This window comes from Chlorocebus sabaeus, chromosome 20, assembly GCF_047675955.1.
Source record: "Chlorocebus sabaeus isolate Y175 chromosome 20, mChlSab1.0.hap1, whole genome shotgun sequence".
Classification (NCBI taxonomy): Eukaryota; Metazoa; Chordata; class Mammalia; order Primates; family Cercopithecidae; genus Chlorocebus; species Chlorocebus sabaeus.
Window position 1 is genome coordinate 95,111,919 of NC_132923.1, and position 22,847 is coordinate 95,134,765.

The 22,847-nt window shown below is 42.4% G+C and overlaps 1 protein-coding gene and 1 pseudogene across 1 annotated transcript in view; one reads left to right on the forward strand and one right to left on the reverse strand.

The window, feature by feature from the left end:
• The window catches only part of HIVEP3 (HIVEP zinc finger 3), a 535,336-nt gene that overhangs the window by 73,353 nt on the left and 439,136 nt on the right, over nucleotides 1-22,847 (forward strand). The window lies entirely within an intron of this gene.
• On the reverse strand, nucleotides 12,191-17,677 carry LOC140709318 (uncharacterized; annotated as a pseudogene).

A 22,847-nucleotide genomic window follows, 5' to 3' on the forward strand; every position in this document is an offset into this window, starting at 1 on the left:
GTATTTATAAATTAATTCTTGGCTTATGGTGCCTCTAATTCTAGCTAATGTTTGCTGGGAATATTTTCTGTCTATCCATTGTCTTCTTTTTGAGGTGCTGAAGGCACCTGATTAAGGAAAGCCTGTGAGGTCATTTGTCATATGTATTTAGGACCTTAGAAAAGGGACCAGTATTACTAATTGGAGAGGGATATTATTTTCCAGGATAGAGATGCTATTGGACAATGTTATTGATAACAAGCATAAAGCCCACCTAATTGCAAGTTATGAAGTATCCTATTCTTGGAATCAGGGAATGTTTTCTCTTGCTTTCATATTTCTCCTTGTATCAGTTATCACCATAATGCTGCATAACAATAATGCAATCCCACACAATTGCAGTAGCATACAGTTATGAGCATTTATTTCTCATTTATGCATCTGCAAACCAGTTTGCTAAGGTCTGGCTGATCTGGGCTGGACTGGGCTGGCCTAGATTGCAGGTTTTTTCCAGGTCAGCTACACACATCTCTCAATTTTCTTGTACCAGTGTCACGCTTGTGCCAAGACACGCTTTTCTCATTGTGATGGCAGAAATACAAGGTGTAAATACTATTGACCCAAAACAGTCATGTGGCGAAGCTCACTGTCATTGGGTGCCTTGGTTACTATTGCTGTGGAAAAATTTCCCTGGAATTTAGTGGCTTAAAATAATAGCAATCATTTTGTTGTCTCCCCTAATTGATGTGGATCAGGGATTCAGGGGGGGTTCAGCTGAGTGGTCTGGCCCAGGGTCTCTCATGCAGTTACAGTCTGATGATGGTTGGAGCTGGCATTGCAGGGAGCTGCCCAGGTATCTCTCATGCTTTTCCATGTGGTCCCTGCATGAACTCATTTGAGCTTCCACACAGCTTGGTGGCTTTAGGACTATCAGGCCACCTACAAGGCATGTTAGAACTTGGCACAATTGTTGCAGAGGACCAAGTGGAAGGTACCTTGTCTTTTATGACCAGCCTTGGAAATTCACATAGCATCATTTCTACTAGTCTCTGTCGGTTGAAACAGTCACAAAAACCTGCCTACTTTCATGGGGAAGAGACATGGATCCCAACTCTCCATGGGATGGATGTGAAGGTCACATTGCAGAAAGCGCATGAGGGATGAGAGATAGTGTTGCAGCCATTTTTGGAAAGTACAATCTGCCACAGTGGGGTAGGGAAGCATTTTCTGCCCACGGTGGAGGGGGAGGAGAGTGGATATTGGCTAAACACCACCTCAAACTCTCATATGCCTTTAGCACTTCGTATGGGGCTGTAAACACTGTGGGCGTGCAAAAGTGGATCCTGGTTGGGCACCTAGAAACAGGGCCTAGATGGGAAGCTTGTGCAAGATATTTATTAAGGGATTGCTCTTAGGAAACATCCTCCAACAGAGGGAGAAAGCAGTATAGGACAGGGAAGAAACTAGGAAGAAACGTGGTTTCAGGAGAAGTCTGGCTTCAGTTAATCCTGTGAGGCGCTCTAGAGTGTGAGATGCATCATACATTTGTCTTGAGGCAAGGGAGTTGAACTCTTATTCCCCTGTATCAGTCAGTCGCAGGTGACACTTTGCGGGGGAGTGGGGAACGCACACCTCTCAGATGTCTCTAGCTAAGGCAACTGTTGCCTCTGCTACCATCTACTGCTTGTACCACTGAGAACCACTTGTTTCTCACTGTAATGTTACTCTATTTTCTCATAACTTCTGCAGGGTAGATCTTCTTGGTCAGAATTTTTGGGTTAGTGGGACAAACTACAGTCTCCATGGTTGCACTTGGTCCTGAGGCCATACTGATACTCATCATCTTCCTTGTCTGCTACCCTTTCTAGACTCTTCTTTCTTGGCTAGCACATCTGGCTAACCAATGTGGCTAGTGTGGTGAACTTTCTGGCCCAACTTTCATCCTGAGGGGGTCTGAGCCTCTGGTTTCTATCCCCTGATCAGGCTGTGGTTGTTGTACTTGCCAGTTTATGAGTTAAAACTGGGTGTTGAAGCACCAGGAGATACCCTAGTGGGTCACCTGTCACATGTATCATGTCATACCTATTCTTTCCCACTCCCATTAGGGAGAAGTCTCTCTACTTCCTCATATTGATCATGGTCAGACCCCCTTGCCAGTAAGACAACTCGGTTTTTTTGGCCTACTCTTAGAATGAAGAGGCTAAAGCAACCTGCAGGTAGCAGCTGTAACTTAATTTTAACAAAAACTGTGTTCCTTTGTGGACACATCTCTAGCCCCATGGAGCGTAAGGTACTACATGTAGGAAGTGCAAATTCCCCAAGGGACACTGGGAGTAATAATGAGTGGGATCACTCCTGCTTTGTCCTCCAACCTTAGTTCCCAGACCTGTGCACTCTGTTTATTGGGAACTAGCCCCATATTATGGCTTTGGCTTAAAGTATATGCTACTTCCTGAAGGGCAGTGCCTCACCTGTACAGGGTGTTATGTCCAAGCTTGCCCCTTAACTATGCTTTTAAGAGTTGTTCCAATGCTCAACCAAGCCAGCAGCATCTGGATGGCGTGGTAAGTAGCAGGAGCAGTGGATCACATGATCATGTGTTCCTGTGCACCTTCTTTGCTGTAAGGTGGATTTCTTCATCTGGAGTGAATTTATGCAGGATCAGACTCTCAGCTATAGCAGTCAATTGGAGTCCTTGGATAGTAGTGGTGGCTGAGACCTGCAGGCAAGAAAGATAAATCCATACCTGGAATATTTGTCATTTCTGATCAGGATAAAATATTGTCCTTTTCAGGGTGGGAGTAAATCAACTTGTCACCATCAAGCCAGTTGGTCTCCTCTAAGGATGGTGCCATCTCAGGGTCTCAGAATTGGCTTTTGTGGCTAGCGGCTTGAATGTGTAGCAGCATCAGGAGCTAGATCATCTTCGGACTTCGGGAGCTCCTGCTGTTGGGCCTGTGGGTAGCCTCTATCTCTGTCATCATGGCTGTTCCATTCATGAGCCATTGCGTAAGCCCTGGATGGCCAGGGACAGAGGCTGGCTGAAGTCTCCTGTCCAGTGGTAGTTGAGCACTTTTCTATCATCAGTGCTCACCGGTTGGCCTTAACACACAACACAGAGCTCATGTCACTTGGTGCCCACTCTCACAGGTCCAGCCACGTGCCCTTGGACAGACTTCCTTTTCCCCGGTCTTCTAATCTAGTTTTACCCAAGCCCCTGACCCACTGTCCAAGCCCCCGACCCACCATCCAAGCCTTGCATGACTGCCCATGAGTCTGGATACATCTGTCTTTACCATGGGCCACTTTTCTCTTCATACAAAGTGGGTGAACAGGCCTGCTTCCTGAAGCTTTGCCTGTTGGGAGGCAAGCTGACCTATCTGTGAGCCACGCCAAGCCTTGGGTTTTTTCCTTTTCTGTCATCCAGGAATGGGCCATAGTTGTGATCTAGGAGAGAAGATGGGTTGCTGCAACAGTGGTGAGTGGCATGGTGGGGGTGGGCCTGGTCATCTGCCCCTGTAGCTTGTGCCCCCTGGTCCTGCTCGTGTGAAATCTGGGGTGCACCTCTTCTACTTTATGAGGATTGTTGCTGGGCCCACTTTACCTTATGACTTGCTGGATCTGACTGTACCTAGTTCAAGATTTGCAGCTCTGCCCGTATGATCACTTGCTGTTTCACGTTCAGACGTTCAGTTTTCACCAAGTTCCAATAACTCCCAGAATGGTATATAATCCTTTACTTACGATGGCATTGTCTCGCTCCTGAACCCTCAGGGTCTGCACTAAAATTCTCCTACGGGAGCATGCCCAAGGCTCTACACAGCACCTTCATTCACCACAGCTGCCATCAGTGCTTGAGATGTGCCTGGTCACATGGTCCAAATGGCAAGGCTGCTTGTATTGCAGCCTGGAGCTGCCGCAGCTCTTTCTTGCCCTGGGTGCCACTCAAAATGGGCAGTCTTCTGTGCTACCCGTTTTATAGATGAGACATTTTGTGTTTAGAGAGGTTGAATAACTTTTCAAAGTCTCAGAGCTAGTTCCTGGTGGTTTGGGAGTCTATACGTGCCAAACTCTGCCACTCCATGTTGCCTCTTTTACGCTTTCAGGCCTATTTCCAGGATATCTATGAATAGAAGGAAAACTCACCTGTGGTTGATTGCATGTGGGTGAATTGGCTTGCCCTTGAAATGCCAGATGTAGATCAGTTTTAGCTTTTCAAAATAGCCTCTGACTCAGGTAACTGCGTTGTTCAAGGACAGGAGCTGGTGCCATGTCCTACCCTGACTCAGGGAGTGATTCAGACTCAGAGTTGGCTAAATCTGGAAGGATTTTTGGATTGCATTATAACCTTTTAGGTATTCATCTTATCCTTTAGCTAAGAATAGATCTGGACCATGAACAAGCCCTTCTGAAATCATCCTCCTCCACCAGAGTTCTGGACTTTCTTTCCGTGTCCAATCTAGACAGTAGGGATCACTGCACGTTGAACTTTTCTCGTTCTTTCTTCTGCCCAGTTTGTCCTTGTCCATGATGGCGTTCTCCCAAATGCTTTTGGGTTGACTAGAGCATAAAGGGCATGGTTGGCTCAGAAAGGTTAATTTTCTTGCCCAAGCTATTTATGTGGAAGCCGGGACTTAACCCCAAGTGGTTCAGCTCCACTGTGTTAGACTAGGGCCATACTCAATAGTTTTCTATTTACTGACAGCTATGGATGAGAAACTAACCCCTACTTGTTTAGCAGTGTCTTGGAGAATTATGACTTTGGGGGACTTGTATCAGGATGAATATAGTATCAGTTTTGGATTTTATTCTACTTTATTTGATAAAATGAAGTTTTATTTGTATAAAGATTATTCTGGCAAAACTTTTAGTTTTTTTGGGACTCTCGACAGTTCTTTTAACTTTTGTTTATAGTGGCTTACAGATTAGTGGGAGGTAGACTTTAAGAAAGTATAGTAAAAATATAAACTACTGCCTTGGTGCTGTTGAGTAAGGATCAAAAATAAATCACTGAGTCCTTTCATGCTAATATCATTCATTTCATATATTAATTTCACTACCAAATATGTGCCTACATATATATATTTACAAAATAAACATACAATTTTGACTAAAAGAAGATTTTAGGCTCCTTCCCACCTCTCCTAAGGTCTTTTAGACCACCCAATCTATTCACTTCTTGTCCACTCTGAGCATAAGACAAAGGAGTTTGGAGGATTTATTGAAATGAGCAAGATCTGAAAGTGAGAGCACCTTCCAGCCCCTTCTCCTCCATGGTTCATATTGTAGCTTCAATAATTTGCTCCCAGCGCTGTTCAAAAACCATATAAGCTTATATTCAAACAAAATTAAAACTGGATTTCAGACTTTATCCCTCACTTTTGGGCTCTTGTCTCTTTTTATTTTCATCACTGGAAATACTTTTGAGTCATACCTGCTTCTCCACATTGCTGAAGTGATTGCCTCTGTATTCTAGGAGGAAAGAGAGGGTAACCTTGGCCCTCTTCAAGCATCAATACAAACATGGGAATAAGGCAATAAATCATAATATTTAGACCATCTGATATTTGGGATTAAGTTGTACTCCTGCTCTAATAGCATGGCTGATCTGAACTGACTTTAGTTACAGAAATTCTTGGAATAGATTCCTAGGTGGAAAGTGCTTTCTGTGGCTAGTACTCTACAGAGGTCCTGACCTAGGGAGTATTGTATTTCTTGCTTAGGATCAGGCTCCATTTCTCCTAAGAACTCACAGCACCCTGGACCGTTTCATTTCTAATCCTGACCATACACGAAACAGATAATGGGCCTCAAGTTTGCATGTGGACTTTCTGTTAACTACAACAGCCCCATCTCCAGTGCGTGCTTGTGTTCCTTAGTTTCTCTCCCTGTCAGGCCTCAACAGATGCAAAATATTTCTGAGTTTGGGCTAAAGAGTGAAAATCCAGTGTGATGCTGCCTTTGCTTTTTCCCTTCTCCTGACTGTTATAATTTGCTACAAGAAACTTGTCCAAACCAAGAAGTAATTGACATTAGACACTTGTGGTGTTAGCACCAAAGGAGGTAATGACTCCCCTGGGGAATTCGGCCTTCACTGTTCTTCACCTTCTGCTGGAAATGAGTCCCGGCTACAAGCCTAAATCATTCAGGAGTGAAAGGAGAGGTCCCAGGTCGCCTCTCTATCTTTTGACAGTAGATGAGTTCCAGATTTTTCCTTAAATTTCCAGATCTTCCCCAGAAATAACTTAAGTCCCGGAGGCCCTTTTCTAAGCAGCCTAACCCGTGAGTCATTCCTGTGCTCCCCATCTCCCACAATGATTGTATTCCTCTGTCCATTCGCAATTTTAATTATGCCTCTGCTCAATGGGCTTCCCTTCTGGTTAACTTCTCTGGGTAACTCATTAAACCTCTGAGTCACACGTTCATTATTAAAGAGAGGACAAAAATGAAAGAACAAAAAGGAACTGTGCCCCGGGAGAAACTTAGGGGTGGATTACTGTGGTTAAGTGTAGCTGAGTAGCTGAAGGCCTTAGTTGCCTCTTCTCCCCTTTCAGGATGTGCCCTGCATGGCAGGACACATTGCAGGACTTAATATGGTGAGGTCATTGTTGTGGTTGGTTTTAATATGAGGGTTTTTTTTGTGTGTGCTGTTGTAGGACACAGTTTGTAATTCTGGTGAAAGTACTTCCCTCCTATTTAACTATGCCCTCTAAACTTAGGTGGTCTCATAACAATGATGGAGCTACTAATTAAAAAGAATTCCAGTCTTCACTTGTGCCTCTGAAAGAACGTGGGAGGGAACCAATTCATAATCCACAGAGACACTTCTTAATATTCACTTTCCTTTTTCCATCACAATTTTTCTAAACCAGCTCCCACCCCACCCCTACCCAGTCTACCGGGCAATATCTTTCCTTCTTTACCTCTTTCCCAAGGTAAGTTACTTTATTCTTTCACCCTTGGATCTCCCTTTTGTAAAATGGGGTTCATGGTAGTACCTGACTGATAAGTTGTTGTGAAGATTAACTGAGATGAAACATGTAAATACTACCCACAGAGTGCGTGGAACATTGAAAATGCTCCTAATGATTAGATGTTATAATGTTCAATTCAGCCTCCCCAGCCTCAATTTTGATCTCAGTGGAAACACTAGAGGAAAAAAAAAAAAAAAAAAACAAAACCTGGAAGCTGAGGAAATGGTTCCTAAAGAATAACAACAATGGATATCATTTACCGAGTGTGACTCACGTCCCAAGCTTGTGGAACCATTTCTGTGCATTATCTTTAATCCTTACCGCAACCCTGAGAGATAGATAGATACTATCATTACCCCTATTTCACAAATGAGGAGACTCAGACTAAGAGCGATGAAGCAACCTGCCCTGGGCCACAGCTTGTAGGCAGAGGAGCTGGAGTTCAAACTCTGGCCTGACTGACTTCCAAGTTCATGGTTTAATGGCTTTGCGAAAAGCTGCAAGCCAGTGGTGCAGCATCAGAAAGGCCAGTGTTCTCTGCGTGGGTTTTGACTCACAAGGGTCATGACCCCCTGCTCAGAGACATAGGGCCTTGATGACGACTGGCCTGTCCTTGCAAACAGCTGCCAGGTTGGAGCCAGACCCAGCAGGGTTGGGTGAAACCACCTGGCCTGTGCTGAGGTGAAGTCTCTGAAGCCTCCTTGGTTTTCCATGAGAGACAGAGAGAAATGTTTTTGGGTTTTTTTCTGCAAAGGTTGGCATTTATTTCTTAATAATCAGTTTTAAAAAATGTATGTAGCCTCCCTAATCAGCAAAACAAAAGCTTTCTGTACTTTTATGCATGCTAGAAACTACTAATGAGTTCTTGGGGATTTATCACTGACTCTGGAACAGAAGTAGAAGCCAGTATATCTGGAGTCAGTGAAAACAGGTTTTGCCAAGGTACTTCGGCTGCAAGGGAACTTTTAAATATTCCACACCTCCAGCGCTGCATCTGTCCTGGGGAATTTGAGGATGAACTGATGTCCTGCATAGGATGCCTATAGTATGCACATAGGATGTGCACACATTTCTCTTCCACGTCCTGGAACCTTGCAGGTGGGCCCTGTGCAGTCCTTTTAGATGTGTCATCTCAGGTGGTCTGCCGTCTGAGGGTCTTCTTTCTGGGTAGAGAACCAGTTACACAACTCAGTTTCCCCAGAGGCCAGAATGGAATACTGAGCTTTGCACCAAGTGTAAGGGCCAACATACTCTGGGTTCTCAAGAGTTAGCAGAAAAAGGGGCTGCTGCAGCCTTGCGCACTGATTGATGCCTGTTTTTTTGTGCACACGAGAGTCAAATACCATTATTATTAGTGGCAATTCATTGGTATTCCTCTTCTTTGTCCTCTTCTTCTCCTTCTCCCTCTCTTTCATCTCCTTCCTTCTTCCTCTCATCCTCCCAATTTTCCTCCTTGGTTTCTTTTAACAATAAAAGTATGTAGAGCAAGAGAGTATGTCAGGAAGATTTGGCAGATCATTCACTCATTCATTAATGTACTCATCTATTCATTTCTCAGACATTTATAAAGCACTTACTCCAAACTAAGCATGGGGCGGGGCTACAAATTCAAGTAAGAAATCTTTCTTATGGGATGTGCACAGTCTAGGAGGGAAGAGGCAGACGTCTGACAATTACAAGAAGTAACATGTTCTGAGGACTCATTATGTACCTGGCATTGTGCTAAGTTACCTTTTAACCAGATCATCTCATGTAATCCTCATAGAAACACTCTGAAAAGAGTTTTAGCATTTTATCCTCTTACACATGAGGCTGAGGCAAAGACAGATTAAGTAATTGGCCCAAGGTCACACAGTTAGCAGGCCACAGATCTGACTTGAACCCAGGCAGTCTGACTCCAGAGTCGGTGTTATTAACAGCTCTGCCGCTGCCTCCCTCATAATCACAGCACACTGTGACAAGTGTCACCCAAGTGGGATCCAGCAGAAGTGAAATTTGAACCTAGTCTTGAAAAGTGAATAGGAGTTTTAGAGACTGAAGAAGTCAGGGAAGATCATTGCAGGCCTAGGGAACAATGTGAGCAGAGACAAGAACACAGAAGACCCAGTATCCACAGCCCATAACCAGGAGCAGTATCATGGACCCCTGTGTCAAGGTTGGGGACAGGCAGGGGACTAGAGAAGAGACCAGAAAAACAGCTGGACAGCTGTGCCTAGACTGCAAAGGACTTTGAGTTGATTGCTCATGAGAAGGACTTTTGTCCTATAGGCAGTGGAATGACTTGACACCTTCTGAGAAAAGAAGGGAATGATTTGACTTGTATATTAGAAAAGATGATTATCATTTAAAACTAAATGAAGAAAATATCACACAATCTTTGGGTGTCAGTAATATGAATAGTAGGATTTTTTCCCTTTTGTTACTTTATATATTTTCCAAATTATCTTTAATGAACTTGTGTTGCTTATTTAAATAATGTGCATGTCCTTTACATGCATGTGCATATACACATGTAAAGGGTATGTGTGCTGGAGAAGAGAGTTGTGAATTGGCGGCAGTGGAGAGGGAGGAGTGAAGTTGGAAGGGAACTTTCATGAGACTACGTAGAAAGCAACTGGGAGTGTCAAGGCTTTGGTGAAAGTCAAGGGCTTTGGTTATCAGGGACCAGATATAACTTGCTTCTGCTGATCCTTAACCCCACTTGAAGGGCCTCACAGGCACTACACACTTCACAATGAATGAATGAATGAACAAAAGAAAATGAAAGCAATGTGGTTGGAGAAGAGGGCATGAATTTGAGGAAGATTTTGGAGAGACAACTAGGAATCACATAGTGGTGCAGCGAGGATGAGATTTCTACTTTAAACATCGGGAAAGTTGATCACCCTCTTATCTGTGATAGAGAATGGGAGGAAATTCATGAAGTGAGAAGCAAGAGATGATGAAGATTTTGATTTTGAATATGTTGACTTAGGGGTTAAATTGATAAAACAAATTTAACTCTCTGTTGCAAAATCCAAATTGGATATAGAAGACAGATGAGCTAGAGAGAATGTATCTTCAGGGAAGACAGCCCCGAAGGAGAGCTGCTGCTGTATGGAAGGGCAAGTGAAATGCAGTTGAAAGCTGCTTTCAGAACCTTCCAGTCCAGTTTCTGCCACCTCCATTGTCAGGGAATGTCTAGTTGTCCACATAATTTATTTCTAACTACATGTTTTGGTTACTTGCTGTTTAAATATATTGCGTGCACACTGATATGGTTTGGCCGTGTCCCCACCCAAATCTCATCTTGAATTGTACTCCTCACAATCTCCACGTGTTGTGGGAGGGACCCAGTGGAGGTAATTGAATCATGGGGGCAGTTTCCCCTATGCTGTTCTCATGATAGTGAGTGAGTTCTCATGAGATCTGATGGTTTTATAAGCATATGGCATTTCCCCTACTGGCACTCATTCTGTCTCCTGCTGCCCTGTGAAGAGGTGCGTTCCACCATGATTGTATGTTTCCTGAGGCCTCCCCAGCCACGTGGAATTGCGAGTCAATTAAACCTCTTTTCTTGATCAATTACCCAGTCTTGGACATTTCTTCATAGCAGCATGAGAATGGACTAATACACACACCAAGTGCACAAATAGTAAGTTTACAGTTTGTAGAATTTACATAAAATGAACACAGTTCTCTCTTCTCCACTCAGACAAGAAGAGATCACTCCCAATTTCAGCACACCAGAAATCTTCTTTGTGCCCCCTCTCAGTTATTATCTGCCACCCATCAAACATAAACACTATTTAGGCTTATATTGCCATACTCTAATTTTGTCTGGTTTTAATCTTTATATAAATGGGATCATACAGCATGCTATCTTTTTGACCTTTTCCCCTAAACATTATATTATGAACTCTATCATCATGAGTTGCGTAGATGCAACTCCATCGTAGCTAGAAGTGTAAGCTTTCTTTCCGTGTTTTAAATAATTCTTAGAAGGACATTTCAAATGCCCCCTTCTTCTTTCAGTATTTAATTGCTTTTATGGTCAAAGACTTTAATGTGTCTCACCATACTCTCTAAGTGGCAAGACAGAAGCAAAGCTATGTGTTAGAAATGTGGGGGTTTCCAGCACAATCAGGAGCAGAAACTAGGGGATTGCATTCTAATTATTTTTCTTCCTTAAAGTTCAAATGTGGTTAGAATTGTGACTAACTAGCTCAATATGCCTTCAATTTTTGACCAGATATATTACATGTTTAAATAAGAACATATCTCCCTGTTAACAAAGTATCATTTTTACTTATATGGACCAATACAACCATTTACTATAACAGCAACTCAAAGAATTTCAGATGCAAAGTTTTATTTTTTAAATCAATAGTCTTTATGTTTTTAGGGCAGTATGAGTTTTACAAAATATTGATCTGAAAGTACAGAGAGAGTTCCCACACATCTCTTTTCCCTCTTCATATAGTGTCCCCTATTATTTACATGTTATATTAATGGAGTACAAGATGCAAAGTTTTAAAACTGAGTCAGAGGTAAATACTTCCCAGGTGGCAGTAGCTCACAGCATAGTGATTTTTCCTGTGAGAATAGAGGGGAAAGCATGGACGGGACAGAGCATTCTACTCAGAAGCACAAATGCAGTTATTATGGATCCATGCCAATACAAAGCTTTGATTAGAAACAAACATCAGAATCTTAAAACAACACCTCTTAAATTCATCACCAGTGTGTTACTCCTGGTTATACAAAGCCCAAGGTGCAAAGTGTTTGCAGGGAAGAATATTTCTGTTGGAAATACTCTTGGGACTGGTGGAGGAGGAGAGCGTGGTACCATGTTCTTCTCCTTCTTTTTTTTTTTTTTTTGCAAGATTTAATAGAGTGAAAACAGAACTCCCATACAAAGGGAGGGGACTCAAAGAGGGTAGCCATTGCCGGCTCCAATGCCTGGATTTACATCCTGGTCATTGTCCCTACTGCTGTGCTCTCAGACAATAGATGATTGGCTGTTTCTTTACCTCCTGTTTTTGCCTAGTTAGCATTTTAGTGAGCTCTCTTTACTACCTGATTGGTTGGGTTTGAGCTAAGCTGCAAGCTCCGTGTTTAAAGGTGGATGTGGTCACCTTCCCAGCTAGACTTAAGGATTCTTAGTCGGCCTAGGAAATCCAGCTAGTCCTGTCTCTCAGTCCCCCCTCTCAACAGGAAAACCCAAGTGCTGTTGGGGAGATTGGCCAACGACTGCTTTAACTGCTTCCTGCTGAATTGGGGTGTAGTAGGGGTTGTGCTGTTGAGATTTCCTCAGGAGGAGTGCCTTCGATGTCATCAACATCAGAGCGTGGGCTAGCAGGCCGGTTCAGGGGTCCGCGGTAGATTTTAGTCATGCACTGCATCTGGGGCTCCATTTGAAGAACTATTTGTAACTTTACAACTTTGATTCTGGAAGAGACAAGCTTAACAAAGAGGTTAAAGATACAGGGTCCAAAAAGGAGTAGCAATATTATAGCTGCTAGAGGTCCTAAGAAGGGGAGAATCCAGGGCATCCATTGGCTGAGGAGGCCCCAGGGTCCGGTGTTTTGAAGCTCCTCTGCTGTATGTTGTATTCAATCTGGAATTTCTTTAACTTTCTCAGTGACTATTCTGGATTGGTTAACATAATAACAGCATTCTTCCCCTAAAAATAAACAAGTTCCCCCTTTTTTGGCAGTTAGCAAGTCTAAAGCTCTTCAATTTTGAAGGACTACTGCTGCTAGGGAGTTAAGTTGATCTTGCAAGGTGACCAGGGAGTCAGTGACCTGTTCCATGTTACCATTTAGTTCTTGAGACAGTTTGTGGTAGAACTGAGTAGAGGTTGTGATACCGCCGATGCCAGTACCTAGTCCGCCTAGCACTCCTGCTCCGATAACAAAAGGAAGAATGGGTACTCTTTTGTTGTGGGGCTTAGGTACGACATAATTGTATAAATCTTGTTCAGTGTAGATGGTCATGGGGGCACTAAGAATGAGAGGAAGCACACAGATTCTGAAGAGCCACTCAAACAACGATAGGCTAAGGTACCACAGACAAAAAGTATTCCTGAGGGTAGGCAGACTATTCGTGTGGGAGGAGTTACCCACCTGCTGCACTGGGAGTTGATTGTGCCAATAGTATGGCTAAATTTCATACAGGTGAGATTTGAGGTATGGGTTATTTCCAGATTGGAAACATGAGGCCCTACTCAAATGGAAGTAGTGTTTATTTCTGTGCTGAAGTTGTTCCATTGTTCAGATACAGGGATTGAAATGTATGGCCTGAAGTGCAAGGGAATATTTTTTTGGCACACTTCACAGGCCCTGACTATCTGCTTGATAGTTTCAAAAAGGCCTGGTCCAGTAAATAATGATTTGGCCATCTGATGGGTGCTATCAATGCCTAAGGAAAGGTTTGGTGAAGGGTTTTAAGTAATTTCCATTGGTTAGCTGCTGGCAGAAATATTTTTCCTTTGTTGATAGCTAGCCATCCTGAGGGGAGGAAACTATGTCCTCCTGAGGTTCCCCATTCTATTTCTTCTTCTGAGTTCTGGGGCTTGGTTTCCCGGAGGGGGTTACCCCACATTAGGGGTCCTTCTATAAGCATTTCTAATGGAGGATCCTGCCTTGTGGCTCTTTCGGCTTCAATATCCGCTTGGCGATTCCCTTCTATTTCTCTTTCCTTTCTGATGACTCCGGCAGTGTAAGACTGTTACCTCTTTAGGTTTCTGTACAGCCAATAATAACTTCCTCATGGTTTCCTGATGTTTGATAGGTGTTCCCTCGGAAATTAGGAATTCCCTTTCTCTCCATGTTGCTGCTTGGGCATGGAGGACTAGGTAAGCAGACTTAGAGTCTGTAATATTTTACCCTTTTTCCTTCTTCTAATTCTAGGCCCGAGTGAGCGCTATTAGTTCCACCAGCTGAGCACTAGTTCCTGGAGTAAGGGGATTACTTTCAAGTATTCCATTATCACTGACCACTGCATACCCCGCTTTTCGAAGTTCTTTTTCTACAAAGGAACTTCCATCAGTATACAAGTTGAAGTTGGGATCAGTCAAGGGAACCTCTAAAAGGTTTGAGCAATTACTTGATGACAGTTATGTTCTATCTTTTCTTCATTGACTGGAAGAAATGTGGCTGGATTGAGTTGCACAAGTGTGCAGTCACAGCACTGGCCCTTCAAGTAATAGAGCCTGATATTTAAGTAAACAGTTGTCTGACAGCCACAGGTCTCCTTTAGCAGCAAGTATGCTGTGCACATCATGAGATGTCCACATGGTAAGATCTCTTCCCTGTATTATTTTAACTGCTTCAGACACTAAGACAGCTACTGCCGCCACCGCCCATAAACAATGAGGCCAACCCTTTGCCACTACATCAATTTCCTTACTCGGGTATGCCACGGGTTGCAAGCTCATGCCTCGGACCTGTGTAAGGACTCCTAGAGCTATTCCTGTTTTTTCTGTGACATATAAAGAAAAGTCTTGGCCCATTGACAAGCTTAACACAGGGGCTTGGGTTAAGGCCTTCTTTAGGGCCTGGAAAGCCGCTTCTGCTTCAGGTGTCCATCTTAGTAAATGGATATTGGCTTTCTGAGTTTCCTTAATTAGTGTATATAATGGCCTGGCTATTTCGCTGTACCTGGGAATCCATATTCAGCAGAAACCTGTTATACCAAGGAACCCTCTTCGTTGCTTTAGGGTTTTGGGATGAGGATAAGCCAGTATGGGCTGGATACGTTCCTCACTGAGGGCCCTGGTGCCTTTGGATAATTTTAGCCCTAAGTATTTAACCTGCTGTGAGCAGAGCTGAGCCTTTGGTTTGGAAACCTTGTAGCCACAGGTAGCGAGGAAATTTAAGAGCACTTGGGTGTCTTGATGGCACGAGGTTTCTGAACTGGCGGCTAAAAGTATATCATCCACATACCGAAGGACAAGAGTGTCCAGGTATGAGAATTGGCTCAAGTCTTGGGCTAATGCCTGGCCAAATAGGTGGGGGCTATCCCTGAACCCTTGGGGTAAAATAGTCCAGGTGAATTGAGACGGTGGGTTTGAAGGATCTTCAAAGGCAAACAAGAATTGAGAGTCAGGATGTACAGGGATGCAGAAAAAGGCATCCTTAAGGTCCAGGACTGGAAACCACTCTGCTTCCTCTGGTATTTGGGAAAGCAGAGTATAAGGGTTGGGTATAGCTGGGTATAGAGGGACAACGGCTTCACTGACATACCCGAGATCTTGCACTAACCTCCACTGTCCATTGGGTTTCTGTACTCCTAAAATTGGAGTATTGCAGGGACTATTGCATGGTTTTACTAGGCCTTGGGTTTTTAGGTCCTTAACAATTTTTTGAGTCCTTGTTGGGCCTTGGGTCTAAGGGGGTACTGCCTTTGGTAGGGAAAGGAAGTGGAATCCTCTAGTTTAACTTGAACAGGACAGGCATTCTTTGCTCATCCATATTGTCCTTCTGTTGCCCAGACTTCAGGATTAATTCCTTCCTCAAGCAGGGAACAACAAACGGGTGTTCCTTTTCCTCTGTTCGGGTGTATAATGGCCCCTGCTTTTTGCTGGAATGTCTCTCCCTAACAAGGGAGTGGGGCTTTCAGGCATAATTAGAAAAGCATGTGAAAAGAGTAAAGCTCCCCAGTCACATCTTAGTGGCTGGGAGAAGTATCTAGTGACTGGCTGTCCTAGAACCCTCGGATAGTGACAGATCTGGAGGACAGTTGTCCGGGACAGGAGAGTAACACTGAGAAGGCCAAGCCAGTGTCCAGGAGACAGTTTACCTCCTGGCCCTCAATGATCAAGCATACCTGGGGCTCTGTGAGGGTGATGGCATGGGCTGGTGCTTGCCCCAGGCACCCTCAGTCCTGCTGCTGGATCATCTGGTTAGTGGCTGCTGACTCAGGGGACCTTCATCTCCTGGGGCAGTCGGCCCTTCCAGTGATTCCTTGACATAAGGGGCATGGATGAGGGGGCAGCTTACTTCTACTTGGACAATCTTTTTTAAAGTGTCCTCGTAGACCGCACTGGAAGCAAGCCCTATTAGGCATTTGATTTGCCCGGTTTTCCCTTTTCCAGAGCCTCCAAAGTCCGCTTGCCTGAGGGCCGTGACTAAAGCGGTGGCCTTTTTAAAATCCTGTTTGTCCCGTTCCGCCTGCTCCTCCTGATCTCTATTATGAAAAACCAAGGTTGCCAAGTTCAGTAGGGTTTCTAAGGTTTGCTCTAGGCCTAAGGTGGACTTTTGAAGTTTTTTTCTAATGTCTGCAGCTGACTGAGTGATCAACTTATCCTTTAAGATCCGTTGGCCTTCAGTAGAGTCAGGTAACAGAGAGGTATGCTTCCTCACTGCCTCCCTTAGTCTCTCCAGAAAGGCGGTAGGATTTTCTTCCTTTCCCTGTGTTATAGTGGACATCATTGAATAATTCACAGGCTTCTTCCTAGTTTTCCTTAGTTCTTCTAGCATGCAAGTTAGCAAATGTCTGTGGCACCAATCTCCATGTCCTGATTCTGTGTCCCGATGAGAGTCTACACTGGGAACTGCCTATTGGCCTGTGGGGAATTGTTCTCTTTCTTCTGTTGTCATCCTATCATTGACCTGACTGAGATACCAGAGATCACCAAACTCTCAGGCTGCAGTTATGGTGGCACTTCTCTCATGTGGGGTTAGTGTCTGATTTAGCAGTAACATTATATCTCTCCATGTCAGATCAAAGGATTGTCCTAACCCTTGTAAAACATCAGTATAGCCATCAGGGTTATCTGAGAATTTACCTAGGTCTATTTTAATTTGCTTTAAGTCTGAGAGAGAAAAAGGTGCATGCACTCTGGCTGGGCCGAATTCTCCTCCCACTGCTTGGAGGGGGCATAATCGGGGAATATTGCCACTCTGGTTCATTGTTTACCCCTTTGTCTATCTCCTTTTGGACTGAATGGGTTGTAGGGGAGTCCTTTTTAGTTGGAGAAGGGGTCAGGGGGGCGCTGGGTTAGGGAGGTAGACTCTGAGGGCTTCCTGTAGGGCATAAATCACACTTTTTACATAATTGCAAGTTGTCTCTTAATGAAAAGAAAGTTAGTACATATGGCACTTCACTCCATTTGCCTTCTTTTCTACAAAAGAGGTCTAGCTGTAAGATACTGTTATAATTTATACTTCCCTCAGGAGGCCAGGTTTCTCCCCCTTGGAGGATATCGTGGCCAGGCGGTACTGCAGAAGAATGTAAGTCATTTCTTTCTTAGCGTCTGAGGGTCACATTGGTCCCAATTCTCCAGAATACATCTTAGGGGTATTTTTGCCTTGGGGGTAATGTTTCCCATCTGAAGAAAGAACATAGGGATGCCAGCACCCCTAGTCGTTTTCCAGTGAGCATTAGTCATGGAGCATCTTCTATGGTCCTAATGCTTATTCCTTTCCAGAGCGCATAACCACCTATGGATTTCTGCTTATCGGATTAGTGACGCTCACCGATGTAGCAGTCCTGCACCCCTTTTCCTGCCTTTCTTGACCACAAAGAAAGGGGTCCAGGCTGCTGGATTCTAGTGGTCCTTTACCAGCATGCCCAACATTGCCTTTGTGCTCAGGGGTGAGTCCTAGAGCTGGGCTGAGTTCCTGAGTATTTCATAACAACCCAGTTGCCCCATCAAGATGCATCCCCATAAACAACAGCTCCTATGCAAATTCGTTTCAGAGAGCATATAGGTAACATGGTACCATGTTCTAAGCAAAAAGCCGTCTCTTCCCTAGGTGATCCTTAATGGCTCTGGAGAGGATAGCCCTTAGTTAAAACTTTGTTACATTAATAAAATGAGCCAATAGTAAAAGATATTCCCAAATGGCTTGTTTTCCTTGTTAATTTTGTTTTAATTGTGGCAAAATACACACAACAAAATTTACCACTTTAACCATTGTTAAGCATACAGTTCAGCAGCATTTAATACCTTCATATTGTGCAACCTGGTATTATCCTCCTCCAGAACATTTTATGTCTTACAACATTAAAACTGCACTTACCAAACAATAACTCCTACTTCCTCCTCTCCCCTGCCCAGTCCCTGGAAACCATCGTTCCACTTTCTGTCTCTATGGATTTTATTACTCTAGGTGCCTCATATAAGTGGAATCATACAGTATTTGTTATTTTGCGACTGACTTATTTAACTCAGCACACTGTCTTTAAGGTTCATCTGTGTAGTAGCATGTATCAGAATTTCCTTCCTTTTTAAGGTTGAATGATATTCCATTGTATGGATATACCACATTTTATTTATCCATTCATCTGCTGATGGATATCAGATTGCTTCAAGTATTGTCTCTGTTTTGTAACTAGAAAGTTACTCTTTAGCCAGATATTTGACCTATTATCAAAAAGCTATGGCTTCCTTGCATTCTTCAGAATAGACATAAAATTTCCTGCCAATAACTTTCAGATGCCATAATTGTACTAATTTATGTTATGGTAACAACTTTAGACACTGGGAATTTTAGGTTTCAAAAATAAATCAGAGGTAGATGCCATCCTCAAAAAAGGATGGTCTAGCTGGCAAAATAAATTAGGCACACAGATAATGTTAATAGTTTGTCTGTGTGTAGAGAAGATGGGGAAGGGGGCCTCAGAAAGTGATACGGGAATATTTGACTGGGCAGACTAAAGAGATCATTGAATTCAGGCTCAGGAATTTGGACTCAAGATAGGTAGTGGGAGGCCACTGAGGATTTCAGATTGTTTTGATTTTTATGGATTACGTTGTTTCTTTTCTATTTAATTTTTTGAAAAATTATGCAAAACATTTACATGCTTTTGAACTTAAAACTATAAAATATGATACATTCAAAGAGATCCAGCTTCCACCTAAATCCCCTTCCCATTGTTCTTTCCTTTCTCCTATAGGTAACCCATTTTATTAATTTTTGGTGTGTCTTTCCATTTGTTCTTTTTGAAAATATAAGCAAATATGTGACTGGGCACGGTGGCTCACGCCTGTAATCCCAGCACTTTGGGAGGCCGAAACGGGCAGATCACAAGGTCAGGAGATCAAGACCATCCTGGCTAACACAGTGAAACCCCGTCTCTACTAAAAAATAAAATAAAAAATATATATATTAGCCGGTTGTGCTGGGGGGCGCCTGCAGTCCCAGCTACTTGGGAGGCTGAGGCAGGAGAAAGGCGTGAACCCGGGAGGTGGAGCTTGCAGTGAGCCAAGTTTGCACCACCGCACTCCAGCCTGGGCAATAGAGCGAAATTCCATCTCAAAAAAAAAAAAAAAAAAAAAAAAAAGAAAAAAAAAAAGAAAATATAAGCAAATATGAATATGTATTTTTCTTCTTTACATTAAAAAAGTAGCATATTATGTTCATTCTTCTGAATTTTGTATTTTCACTTATATTCCTTCATATCAATATATAGAGATTTTCCTCACTCCTTTCTATGTCTGAGAATTATTCATATTATTCTCAATTTTATGAATGCATCATAATTTATTCAACTAGTTGCCGATTGATGGACACTTGGGGGTTGTTTTCAGTTATTTACTGTTACAAACTGTGTTTTGATAAATAGCTTTGTGCATGTATCATTTTATATATTGCTAGTGTGTTTTTGGGATAGATTCATAGCTTAAAGGATCAAGGCTTAGGTAATTTGGCCATACATTGTGACAAAAATTCCACAGGAGTTATACCATTCTGCATTCTTGCTAACAATGCATGCAAGTCTCTGATTCTTCACAGTCATGCCAGTAGGGTATGTCATCAAACTTTTGGATTCTTGCATATCTGATAAGGGGAAATGGTGTCTTGGTGTAGTTCTAATTTGCATCCACAGAAACTACTGATATTTTAGGGATAAATCAGTGGGCCTTAACAACTTTAAATGTGGAGGCCAATGAGAATGAGAAGAGTAAAAGGATGAAAAGATCCAGGAGAGCAAATATAGGTGACAATTTATCATTTGAGTTGCTCATGGGACACCCATATGGATGTGTTAATTGTGCCTTTGGATCTAAGAAAGACATCATACATCCACATAAAGATGGTGGTTGAAGTTGTGAGACTGCATGAGACTACCAAACCTGGAAATGTAGATGAGAAGAAGAGCAAGAAAATATATTTCTAATACAGCCACAGTTGGATAAACCAAAACATCTTCTTTCTCTATGTCCTTCCTCCCTTTTTATATTATTTTTGAGATTTTAATTTTTATTATTAATATTATTTTCAGACTTAGAGGTGACAGATCTGCTGTGTCCTCTACTGAAATACTTGAGAAAAGAATGACAAAGGAAATTGGTGGATTACACTTGCCACTGAAAGTGTGGTCCAGGGATCCAGTAGCAGGGAGATCACCTGTGAGCTTGTTAGAAGTGCAGAAGTTCAGGCCCCAGCCCAGATCTGTGACTTAGAAACAGTGTTTTCTCAAGATGTGCAGGCAATTCATGGCTTCTCCATGCTCTTTTGATCAGCTGGACTTTGCTGGACAAAATAAAAAGTTGTCTGGTTGTGCCTTAAATTTATAATTCCAGATCATAACCAGGTGCTCTGTATTTTCTACTATGTTTCTCTAGTGGGCCTCCTTTCACAATCCCGAGGTTATTACTTCACACTTTTTCCCCATCTGCAGATTTCACTTACCCTCCCTGCTTATTCTCAAACCATGTCCTTCCCTATTTTATGTAGAAAACTGAAACCATCAGATGGGAATTCCCTCATACTGCCACCACCAAATTTATCACCATGCTGGCATTTACACCCCCTTTCCTTCTTCTCTGTAGTGTGATGGAAGAAGTGTCCCTTCTTAGATCGTAGACCACTCTTCCTGTGTGTGCCAGGATTCTGTTCCCCTTCTCTAGGATCGGCTCGTTGGCCATCCTCTTCCAGTGCCATCAATGGCTCCCGCTTTTCTGGATCATTCCCATCAGTAGACAAACCTGATGACATCAACTGTCTTTTTAAAAACCACCTCTTCCTTGACTGCTTGCCCTACTCTACCCACTGCCCCATTCCTTTGCTTCCCTTCACAGTAAAACTTCTTGAAAGAGTTGCCTTCATGCTGTCTGCCTTCTGTCCGCTATGCAGTACGTTTCATCCTGGCCTCTAACTCACCACACCATGGAAACTGTTCTTGTCAAGGTTATCAGTGACCTCAATGATGTCAAATTCAGTAGATACTTTCAGCAAAATTTGACACATTTAACCATCTTGAAATGTTCCTTCTTGTGGTTTTTGGGACACCATACTCTGCTGGTTTCCTCTTCTACCTGACCTTTTAGTGTTGATGTTTTCTCTCTTTCTCTCTCTCTCTCTTTCCCCCTCCCTCCTTCCATTTCCTCCTGTCCTCCCCCTCTCTCTCTTCTATCTTTCCCACTTCTCTCTTTATCCTCTCTCTTTATGCTCTGCTGTTATACTTATGCCCTCTCACTTCCTCCACCTTCTCCAATCTTTCCTTTCATTCTCAATTTTTTTCTTTAAAGGGAACTTTATTTTATAGCTCCCCATAACTTTCCCATTCCCTGTTGCCTTATACACAACATGTTCCATGCATTTACATTGACTACCTGGCCTCTGTGGCCATTTGTGTTTGGGATCACTCTCCTAAGCCACATATTGTAGATATTTATGTAAACATTTTTCTCTCTTTCTTGATAATATGTTCTCTAAGAGTTCATTTCACCTCCAGCAGTGCCTGGCATAGTGCCTTGAGAATAATAGAAATAAAATTTATTGAATAAAATAAATAAGCAAATACATATATACATGCAAAGATTCTTGAAAATCTGAAATGTAAACATTTTCACTTTAAAGAGGGTGCATAAGAAAAATGCCTGGAACAGTGTTGGGCACCTAGTGGGCATTTGGGGTTTTTGGTTAACTAATTGAATGTTAGCAATCTGTAGATTTCTGATATGACAAATAACTTAATGACTCACCATTTAGAAGTATTCTGAAGTATCTTAATCTTTAATTTCTTAAAATTCAGCTCAATTATATATTTCATTAGAAGTATAAATATGAGGCAGAGAATGTCAGGATATCAGAAAAATATGATTGAATATTTAGTGACTTCTGACATAAATGCTGTTAAGAATAAAACGAAGTGTTTTACATTAGTGTGAGTATATCTTTTATGTATGGTTCAAAAATCATTTTTTAATTAATATTGCTAAATGAGAATACTAATAGCCTAAGGCTACATGCCTCAGACTAAAGTAAAATAATCAATAATGTGATCAAGTTGTCAATAATGAAAATATATTAATAATGAGAATTGAAAAATGGGAAATAAAAAATAAAGAAAAATAAAAAAGGAAAAATGAGAAATAAAAACAATGATTTGGAGATGGAAGACATATATTTAGCTTAATAACCTCAGGCAAGTCCTGTGTCTTGGTTTTCTTAGGTCTAAAACAAGAAGATTGGATTTAGTTATCTCTAAGTTCTTTTCCAGCTATAAAATCTTTGCATTTATGTAATAAATAAAGGGCTGCTAGTTATATGATCCTGATGTTTACTTTTTCAATGCATGTTTGATTGTGTTCAGAGAAAATACCTGGTAAGCCGTAATGGAAACCATCTGTTAGAAAAAGAAGGAGACAGAATCGTGGGGCTCTGTTGACTTCCCTGGTCTTACCAGCAAAGAGAAGAGGTGTAGTAATTTTTAAAAAGGAAGAAAGGAGAGAGATCAAAGTGGGAGAACGAAAAATAAAACGAAGTAAAAGGACTAAGCACTCTTCTCTTTCCTCTGAGAGACTGTGCTGGCTCTCCCACCTTTCTGGAGACTCATCAGCACCTGTCTGGTGGACAGCACCACATCTCTAAATTCTAAGGTTCTAACCCCTCTGTTCCCAAATTCTGGAGTTCACCAACAAAGTGGTTTGCATTTTTTAAAAAAAGAAATGAAATC